Below are 11,424 nucleotides of genomic sequence, written 5' to 3'. Positions count from 1 at the left end.
AAAAAAATTTTAACAAGTTTCCCAAATCTCCAAAAAAGAAGTATCAATATGTTGGCTGTTCTACTTTTCATCATTACTTCACAGTTTCAGTGTTGTTGCTTTCTCCCCATAGGTCCCCATCTCCCTTTCATTTCAAGCTAATGGGTCCAAAATCTGTTAATGCATTTAATGTATGCTTTAGGGACACATATTCAAATAGTAACATCTAGCATGAGTGCTTTAAATTATCTTGAAGAATGCAAGCACAATTTAAGATGCTTCTGGCCTAAATCATTAATGAGGTTACACACCATTAATGGTGGAATTTGCCTGTACAGTTTACTTGAAAAAAGCATGGATTACACATAGAAAAGGGATGTCCCACAGTTTTGCTTTTTAGTGAAATCTCTGTAAGGCTACAGTAAACTTACTATTTCACAGATTTAATAAAGATAGCATGCATCTGAAAGAATAGTTAAAGCAGCTAAAACCAAAGAAGTAATCTGTATGACTACTTTTGGATGTATAACACAGGCGTGCCCACGTTTATATAGCATATGCAATACTCTGTGATGCTGCAGGAACTAAGCTGCATTCAAACACAAGAATCTCTTTAGCTTCCTGAAGATTCCTTTCTCAAACCCCTTAGATTAGCAACTCATGTATTGTCAATTGTACATCACAGTTTTCTAACACAAAACACTTCTTAATCATCATATACCCCAACGTGTATCCAACAACACAGCCACAAAAACATTCACCATTTACAGAAACAAGACCAACAGGTAAAAGTAGAAGGTAAAACTTCAAAATCTCATCCTATTGAATTCATCACTAGCATTAATTAAATAAATAAAATAATATTGAGAAAGAATGGACATCACCAAATAAAGTATAACTTTTGCAAAATAATACTTAGTATTACTTCAGAAATCAAACAGGTTAAATATACCTGATTCAACAGTGTAAACCACAGTGTAAAATTAGTAACATAAACTAAGCAATAGTTTACACTAAAATTAACAAAGAAACAAAAGTTATCCATGCATTTAGTTATCTACAGTACTTATATCACAACATGTTTTCAGAATACTTTGCACCACAGTTAGGATTGTGCTGCAGGAACAGGAATTTTGAGGGAAAGATGCCAGTGCTACCATGCCCAAGTGATGGATAGAGTAGCAAGTAATAAAACATTTCAGGATAGGCAGTAAACAAACTTTAAGTCCTTTAAAGGCATCTCTCCACATATACCATGCACAGTACTCTGAGCTGTCAAAATGATAGCCCACATGCTACAAGAGAAGGAGCATAGAACAATTTGTCACTTACCATCATTTTCAGCTGCTCTGCATGTGAAGATCAAGCAAATGGTGAGACTTGTACAAACTGCACATGCTGAGGCTCCCAAATCAGAAGCAATCTCCAAGATTATCATAAAAAGAAATGACAGTAAGAGGTGGTCTAGACAAAATTTAATAAATAGTGTCATAATTACAGACTCAGCATTACTTAGAATGTATTTCAGATATTTACAATATAAAATTGGTGAGCTGCGGATTGCAACCTGATGTTTCAATTGGTCTCACGAGTGAACGTTACAGCAAATAATCCACCTATAAACAAGTAACAGAAAACATGTCTGTATGACTGTCCCTTGTCTGACAGTTACAGAAGAACATCCCTCCTGTGTTATCTGGTCTTTTCATTTCAGTACCTTCTGAAAACTAGTACACAGCAATCACACAACTTTTAGATTTTCACACTAATGTATCAATGTTTTATTGGTGTTTTTTTCTGTGTGTTTGTGGGTTTTTTTGTTTGTTTGTTTTTGTTGTTGTTAAAAATGCTCTTTGTAAATTCAAATACTGATTTGTTTCCAGTAGAACTCCACTGTAAACCCTTAAACTTTCATTAAGGGATCTGATTTCCAATTGTTTTCCATTTCTGTAACTGTCCAGACCATAACAAAGAACATTCTTCTGTTAAAGCTCTAAAAAGTTTGCCCACATAAAGATTGAGTAGGAGTCCAGGGGTTTCTGACTAATAGCTGTAACATGATAATGTTAGAAAGTTGTCAGGCTGTCAAAAGCTAAAGTATTCCAAAAGCTGAAGTGTTAGGCTTAGGTCTTTGTTTCCACTGATATTAGGAAGAGCTTCATGGCCTCAGTTCTCTTACATTCCCCCATGTGTTCACCTCTGTTCAACAGGAACTGGAAATGACTTGGGAATAGATTTTTGAACCCCAGCTCATCAAATTGGTAATTTCAGTGACTGCACCAAAAGCATTCATGCATGAAAATGCTCATCATAGCTGGGACAATGTTATCCTGAAAACAGAATGGTTAGGGAAATACAAAAACATTACTGTTCTCATTTTACAGTGAAGGAGAAGATGACTTTTCCCAAGACAAAAGGGAATACAAAGTAATCATTATATTTTATATTAACAGTTTTAAACTTTTGTGTATACTGATTCATTTGGCAACTTTACTTGTAAGAACTGCAAAATAAAGAAATGCAAATGAGGAAACAAAGCACAGTTCTTGCACTAAATTTTCCAAATTTGACACCAAGTGGGTTTCTTAACTCAGGAAAAATAATTAGTTTGGAAAATATCTATTATTATGGCAAAAAAAAAGAAAAAAAAATCTCAAGAGTAGCAGACTATTAAGATGCACTGGTAATATGCAATAATCATAGAAACAATATATAGAGAAACCATTGTCTAATCAATGCAAAAAATGTAATCAGATTGGTATCTTGCGAATCTTCTGTATGACATCTCAGAGCTCACGAGAGCACAGATACTTAAATTTTCAAAGCACTTAACATCCCATAATATACACTGATCCAAGGCACGTAATTGCTAGAGGCAGTTTAAGAGTTTGTTACTAACTTCAGTAGTAAGTTTGGGCCCCAACTAATTAAAGGATTGATGTGGCCATTTTAATTATTTCAGTTGGACCATGACTAGGATTTTCAATCACCAGACTGGGAGAATAGCTAGAAAATGTCTTCCCAAGCCTTCAGCACAACTGCTTCTTCAGCAGCATTCTTCATGTTTTTGAAACACAATGATGAGGAAGATACACATATGCCCAGGTATCTCTTCACATGTATATATATCTTGCCTTGCATTTGCTCATTTTTACTATTGTCAGGCAGATTGACTCTGAATGCAAAAGTAGAGAAGATTACAAAGAGTAAAGATGATTGTTAAGATAAAGATGATAGTTAAGATAAGCGACATTATTTAAACACAGTAAGGACAGAAGTTTAGCCACTAAAATTTAAAGTAAATTCAAAATTATATTTTTCCCTCTGTATGTAACTTGTGTACCAACAGTAAGACAATGAGGAACAAAAAAAAAAAAACAAAAAAACTGTAGAAAAAGAAAGAGTTTATGAATAGGAATAGTTTAATTTTTAAGTTTTCTTTAGTCTTCACTGTAAGACTTTGCTTTCCATTACTCACAGCCACACAAAGCTATAATTCTGCAACTGAAAAATTCCTATGCTGTCCACCTACTTTAATCTTGGGGTTATTTTTCCAAGTAATTTCATCACAGTGAATAGTTACCATGAATTTCCTTTTTCAAAATCATGAAAATTTTGCCATTGATACCATTATTGTAAATCTCATCTTTCTATGCCTATTTATCTAGATATCTCAGAGCATTTAAAAGTAATGCTGTTCTCCATTTGAAGATAAAAATCCTAAGGTGCGCTGACATTTATCTGAGAACCATCAATACAAGAACCATCACATGGTAACCCAGTAACAGGACATCTCGAGCCAGAATTTCCTCATATGAGAGAGTATGTTTCCTGCTGGCACAGTAGCATTTCATCTTACTATCACTCTAAATCATATATTTAACTTGTCCCACTCTTCCAGGAATCTCTGGCTTCACCTCTGAATATTTGCGTCTTTTATCTTACCCCAGAATCACTATCCCACTAAAAAGACTTTTGCACTGTTTTTTGTTTGTTTTTTTGTTTGTTTGTTTGTTTGTTTTGACGTCTTTATTATCGTGCCTGTGGCTGTCAGTCCCATTAGAGAGGGACCGTGTTTTGAATCTGTGGTCAGACACTGCATAGTATACATTGAGTTAAAGCCATCAGTTGGTAACCTAAGCTCAGAGATAGTGCAAAGAATAAGTACCATTAGAATTTGCATCTCCTCTGATCTGAGCAATGTAATAACTAAGCTGCAACAAAAATCCTAGGATATATTGTTGACTATAGGCCAGATCTTCAGCTGCTGCTAATTGCTCCTGTTCAGTAGAGTTCTGCAATTGGAAGCCTGGTCTAACTCCATGAAATCACAGGAAGAAGTGTTAAAGATAAGTTTGGCTCTATCACAGCATCACTATTAAACTACCTGTAAAAGATTTTGGTAGCAAATACCAATGGCCAAATTTTTTCATTTCCAGTTAAATCCAGGGGGAAAAAAATTGTTTTCATTTAAATAAAATGAATTTGTGGCAGTGAGAGATTTTCAAATTCAATTCCAACAGAAACATCCCTAAATACTCCAATGCATATATCTGTAGCTTGGAAAAAATATCGAAGCCTTGAAAATATCTGAGCAGGCTAGACTCAATATGCAATCAAAAGGCTATAGTTCTTGTGCAGTAGATCCCAACAGCAGTGAGTTCCACAGCAACTGGCTCAGTTTAAATATTAATATAGTGAAAACTGCAGAGTTTGTGATGTTCCATCCAATGTTTCTTGCATGATTAATACCATTCGCAAGTATATTTTTTTCAGGCAAGCCTAGAGAGATTATTTACTTTATGAGTGATTCAGCCGAAGGCTTAATTTGTGCCAATTTGCATCATCTTGACCATTAAAAAAACTACTGTAACTTTGTCATTAGGACTGTGTAAGAGTCATTTGACATAAGCGAATATCTTGTATGTCTGTCCCATCTTGTGATACAGAGTAAGTGCAATATGGATTGGGATATATCGCAAATTGTTCCGTAGTGACTCATGAATTAGCTGGGTCTGCTTCAAACAGAACATTCCTGAGGGGTAAGGTAAAGCTGTCTTTGACTGAGACTTATCTGGAAAAGAAAATTCAAAGAAGAGCATTCAATTGTTTGTGTGGCTTGCGCTGAATATTTTTAAGCTCCTCTTCATCACTTTGTAACATTAGGTAATTGTTCTGTAAGCCACTTGAATAGAGAATGTGGTCAAAATATGTCCTGTAAGAGTACTAGCTGATGGACAGTAAAATATTAGTAATGAAAGAGCCATCCTTTTTCTGTCTTTCCAAGACATGTCAGTTAATTATTTGCTTAGACTATCATAAGAGTAAGGGTGAGAAGCCTTTAACATGTTGACTCCTAAAAGGTATTCCAGAATATAACGAAGACTTAAAAGTAAACAATACATCAAAACGATGCCAGGTATCACCTCAAAGTTACAAGCCTCTGATCAGACCTGAAGGAATAAAAAAGAATTTCTTTTCCTATACAGTACTCAGGTAGCATCATTTGAAAATGGATTTTAGCCAAGAAAAATGTTCCTACATTCTTCCTGTCTTTTCCTGAGATTCAGCAATGTAAACAACTATTTAAACTGGCCCACAAGGGAAAAAGTGTTCAGAAAAAAATAAAAAATCAGTAAATCACCATGTGGCTTTGCAGCTTTACTAATTCCACATTTCCAACATCTGAATGAAGATCACAAGGCTTATGGCTGCACTTCTCTGCCAACGACAAGAAAACAAACTGGGAAGAGTTTTTTATAAAGATTAATTCTAAACCTTTCTACAGAAAGCATATAAAAAGAATTCATAAATGTTATAAACTACTGGATATTGACAAAGCCATTTCTATCACCTATTACTAAGAAGGTAAGGAGAAAATATCTGAACAATAAATCCCAAATAAATAGGTATTTTATCTATATGGTACCCAACACCAGAGAGAGAAATCTGGAACAAGAAACTACCTCCTGGTGTTAAATCCAGTTCCTTGCTAAGCCAGCCACTATACCATAAAACCTTTTCAAAACTCTACTAATTCCTTTCAATAAGCTGAAGCACAGATATTTTGTCATCAAAAATATACTGTTTGAAAGTACACTAACCCTTCTGCTTATTCATACATCAGTGCAATATTTGAACTTTTCAGTTGCAGCCCAGTAGAGACTTTGATGATGAATACGAAACAAACGGTGCTTCATATACCAAGCAGAGTGCATTGCAATAATTTAGATTGAAGGTAAGAAGGAAACAAGTTATAATGGTGAAGTCTGTGTTAGGATGAAAAATACTAAAAGCTCAGAGTCAGATGGAAATGCTCAAGAACACTATCCTAAAAACTAAGTGGGAACCAACAGGAATAATGGAAAGAGAATCTGTGGAAGTGCATTCAGGCTGTGTCTTAGATACATATTTTAGCATATCTTTAGATGCTATCCAACACTGCCAAGAGGAAGGTCCAAGCTCATCCTTCCTCACAAACTCCTCTGCCTACCTGTAGGAATTTCACTTATCTATCCTGCCTATTCCAGAGAAATCACACAAAACTGCAGTGAAATAGCCCTATTGCCAAAGATTTCTTCAAGAAGGGTCTGTAAGCATTTCCAGTAACAAGGGGACCATGAATATTTTCCATAGACTTTTGGCATTTCGGTGGAATCCCTTTCAGATTTCCAGCAGCAGTCTACTTCTTCAGAAACCTTTAATCATCTTTACTGCTGGCAAGACATGTGTTGGAAATTTTGGAAAACAGAATGAAAAAGCACATAACTCTACAGAATTCACTAATAGAAAGTGAGAAATAAAACCTGCACACTATTATTTGAAACTTCAAAATCTACTGATAATAAATGGAATCTGGCTAGAAGCATTCTGAAGTTGATATTCTTCAGTAAGCATCTCCAGAGCTAAATTGTCCTTACAAGAACATTCTACCTACATTTTGACCACTTTCTGAACACAACAAAACTGAGAAATTATTTTGTATTCATATAAAAAGTATCTCCTTTCTTGTCCTGAACCTTCTCCTTTTCTTCTCTCTTTCTCCTGTTCTACAACTTCTCCAGTCACAACAGACTATTATGCACCTCTGATGCCTCCCCGACAGATCTGAAGTGCAGCATTTCCAGAAAATGCTGTTGAAGAGGGGTAGGTTGCAAAAACAGAATCCTAGAATATGAGAAATTCAACACCTAGAATTTATCAACACCTAGAATTTCACAGAAGTTCTTGCACTCCTGAGCAAGAAAATACGGGAGATTTATACTCCCTGGGAGCTGAAGACTTGCAGATAGTATTTGGAAAGAAAAATAAAAGAAACAAGGAAAACAATAACCGAAGAAACTGGAGCTTGTCGAAGAAAGACTCTTCAGTTTTTGTACGTTTATGAAAATCAACATTGAAATTCTAAATGTTCTAATCCACATCCAAATGGAAACGAGTAATTCTAAGCTGTTGGAAGTTTCCACTTTCTAAGTCTGTTCTCAGTTACCACTATTGGTCTTCCACTCTACAAAGCTACAAAAGCCAATTATTTTTGAAATTTTATGCAAGTAATAGTTGCAGCTCACATCTTACATTTTTAAACAATTGTGTTCTGTTGAACAGAAATATAATTTCTACTTAAAATCTGTGTTGATGTTGACAAACTCAAATGCTACTCCTGATTCAAACACTAGGTCTCCTAAGTTTTGAGACTTGAACCAAAAGTAGACCCAAAAGTAGAATCTTCTTCAGCACAGGGTCTCATATGCTTGTAGCTGGCAAAAAAAGTGGGTAAGATCACTTCTTTCTCTATCCAGAAGAAGGAACTGTATTCCCATCCTTTTGGTAACAGCATGGATAGCTCAAAGGAGGATATTTCTGCTTCTGGAGACCATGAACTTAATGAGGAGATTTCTATTTCCTCACACTATGTAAATCTAAAATCAAAAATCTAAACTTTTATTTTAGTAAAACATGGTGGGGAAAAAAAGTGGACCTGAACTGCAGAAATTTTGAAAGTATCTTAAAAATCAAATTAAAAAGTTATATACACTTATTTGTTTAAAAATACAAAAATGTTATGTAGAAAACATGTGAGAATATGAATAGAAATATATCTATCGCACAGGTATGTATATAATAGATAAATATTTGCACTAAATATAAGACAGACTACACTTTTTTATGCAGATGGTAACAAGATTTATCTTTATATGGTATGATTTATGGAAGTAGAGAAGTAAGCAAGAAGAATAAATCTGTTATTAGCACATGCAGGAATAGATAGATGATTTACCCAGTGATAAGAGATGGCTTGATTCTCTCTCATTTTAGAAAAAATGCTCTCGCTTCAACTGTGGTGTGATTGAAATGTTATGACCAAACACCTAATGTGATCCCATTGTACACGCAGTCTCCAAATTCACATATTTTCCCCCACATTTTGTTGTTTTGTATGCCCCTTAATAGGTAAATCAAGTTGCAGTTGTATATAAGCCATGGAACACAACAGCACTGTATGCAACTGCTGTAGAAGAGCCCTTTATAATTTCAAACAAGACATTGCCAATCCTCTGTTAAATTTCACTGGGTAATTTAAAACATATGTAAATAGATTAATGGTTTTATATTCTTTTGGACTGTATTGTAAAGACTGCATGCTATCAGTTGCAGTAACAGCTTTAACATGCAGAAAATGACAATAGATTGCAATCTCTGTGGTACAGCAGTGATTAATCATTTGGGGGTGTAGGGGTGTTTAAAATTGTTTCCCTCCTACATGTAAGATGGTAGAAAAATACTAAGAAAGGGAAATGTCTACACACTGACTTGATTCCCAAGACAAATAAAATCTACAACTGAGTTCATATATAAAGTCTAACTTAGTTATACTGAGATAGTGAAGAGCATCAAGTATCCACTTATTTAATGTGGTAATCTCAGACTGAAAAATATTTTGGAAGTAGAAAGGTTCCAAGCACTTGCCTTTGTGGGGTAGAAGACTAAGTCAATCAAACTGGTATGCAAAAATACAAACGTTCAAATTTATATTTACATCTGTCGTTTCTAAACTCAGACTCAATTCCTGAGCACAAATTACAAATGTCAAAGGTGTTATTCAGCAATGGAAGAAAAGATATATATATGCACAGGCAGCTACAAAACCACAGAGATTTTTGTATAGAGTGGTTTTGTAATGGTTAAACCTGCAAAAGAAAGTACAAATTACTAGAAAAATATTTCATCCACAAAAGAGCTCCATACGTAATAGCTTTAGTGGAATGAAAGTAGGAGTATTTGGGTATTTTAACATTTTGTCACATAAAACAAACATCTGTAATCTGTCTACACCACCACCTTATCCCTTCTACTAAAACTAATGTAGCTGCCCTCACAGTGAAATAGTTTTCCCATTCAGCCATTGTAGAACAAGTCAAAATGCTAGCAAAATTTTTGTTTTAAGAAGTGTTAGTGATACATGTTATATGTGAAACCAATATCATTTTTCAGAATGCTTTTTTTTTAATCGAAATAGAAATGAATTCTAACAGATCTAACATATCATGTAATAAAGTATGTAATTCACATAAAAATTTTTACATATTTATCCAAGTACTCTTGAGCTAAAATGAATTCAACAAAGTCATTGATACGATTAGGGATTTTCTCTGCTCTAGCTCTCTGTATTAAAGGAACAAGATAATGCATTTCCATCTCTGAAGGCAGAAATCTCATTCAGCCTCCAAGGTGACACTGAGTTATAAAAAGTGTGGAGAATTCCCCTTCATCATTGAAGAAGAAAAATCATCCTTCACAGACAAATCTCTTGTCATGTTGCACTAGACCAAACAAATGAAAATATTTGCATTCCGAAAAATCAGACAGAAACTTTTCTGTCACCAGAGAATCAACCAAGGACTGGACATTAATCTACGGGAAACTGCTTTATAAGCTTTCTTCTGAGTCAAAGCAGATGACTTCTGAAACAGTGTCTTTTGCAACAACAGTATTCCAGTTCACTCCCACCTCGGAATTGGTTTTTAAAGGCAACAATAGCTCACACAGGTGTGTTATCTCTTTTTCATCCCTTGTTCTCCACTGGAAGGATTCAGAATAACTCAATGGCAAGAGTAAAGCACTATGCCATCATTCATGCTTTACAGGAAGACATGTAAATAAAACAAAGTATGCATGAGCAAAGAATATAAAAACAAATATCTGCATGTTCAGTTTTCTATGTGAAAATGGTGTAGCTAGGCTAAAACATCAGAGTAAAAAAGCATTGATATGAACTTAAAAAAAAAAAATTGAGTTAATAACTAACCTACCAACCTATACAATTAAAATTTTTAGAGGTTCATTCCCTCTAATTCATAGGTAAACACTATACTGAACTTTCTAACATTTGGTTTAATCCAGACTTCATAATGGTTCCACTAGCAATCCTAATCCTGTTTTGTTTTTATAAATGGATTTCTCTCTCCAATAGTTAGGATAGAGTCTATCAGTGATTTTATGAGAGGTAAAAAAGAAAATAAATCTTTGATTGGAATAGGTTAGTAATTAGACTGTTACACTTTATACTGAGTCAAGATTCTTAACAGTGATACCTAGCTTCTTTTTCTAAATACAAAAGATTGTAATGTTCACATGCTCAGTACCTATGCATTGTCCTGATAGATATATGTGCTCAGCTACAAAACAGAGAAACAATAAAACAGTTTTTAGAAGTTTGGTAACTATTTAGAACCAGGAAGCATTTTTGAGGCTTGGCCATATCTGTCAAAATGACTTTTCCCGAAAACAGGTTGTAATTAGAAAGGAGATATTCTGAAGGGATTTCCAAAACCATTCATTTAGCTCAGCACTACTGTAGTCTACAATCAGGTTCAGCCTTTTCTTCTATATCTTTCCAATGAAAAGCTCATTTTAGCAAAGCCTTGAGAAACATAGAATGACAGTAATCTAATGTACAGAATGAGATTTAGAAAGAGTTGCTGTCCATACATCGCAATCCATGGTACCTTTCTTCTTTTCTTCTGTACTTCAGATAGACAGCTAGAGACACTGAAAGGTCATGGAAGAAGAATATAACACAACTCTCTGTGAGGAAAAAAAATAAAAAATAAAAGAGAAGATTTGGTCAGAAAAATTTAATTTAAGTATCTGTATTAAGTATTGACTCAGTATCTGAAATGGCACATATTTTTCTTCAAGAATAAAACTGGAGCAGAAGGCTTACTCTTGTCAGGCTGCTTGGATTATGAAAGTCTCTTCTCCCTGGAAGTTTCAGAGGTAGTTAAACTTAGGGTCAGTCTTAGCTTCTGGCTCCCCAAAGCGCTGACTTCTTTCTAGGAAATTTTGAAAGAAATTTCTAGAACATATTCTGGAAATCCCCCATATTCAAGCAGCAGAAGTTCATGTTATTTAACTTACATGCATATCATAAAATCAACTTTGAAA

At 34.6% G+C, this 11,424-nt stretch overlaps 1 long non-coding RNA gene across 1 annotated transcript in view; it reads right to left on the bottom strand.

The window, feature by feature from the left end:
• The window catches only part of LOC104910702, a 110,789-nt gene that overhangs the window by 76,354 nt on the left and 23,011 nt on the right, over nt 1-11,424 (bottom strand). The window contains exon 10 of the long non-coding RNA XR_004159583.1: nt 1,312-1,402. This is a non-coding gene — a long non-coding RNA (uncharacterized LOC104910702). The remainder of the gene's footprint in view (nt 1-1,311; nt 1,403-11,424) is intronic.

Source organism: Meleagris gallopavo, chromosome 4 (assembly GCF_000146605.3).
Source record: "Meleagris gallopavo isolate NT-WF06-2002-E0010 breed Aviagen turkey brand Nicholas breeding stock chromosome 4, Turkey_5.1, whole genome shotgun sequence".
In the NCBI taxonomy this organism is placed as follows: domain Eukaryota; kingdom Metazoa; phylum Chordata; class Aves; order Galliformes; family Phasianidae; genus Meleagris; species Meleagris gallopavo.
This window is presented reverse-complemented; position numbering and strand designations above follow the sequence as displayed.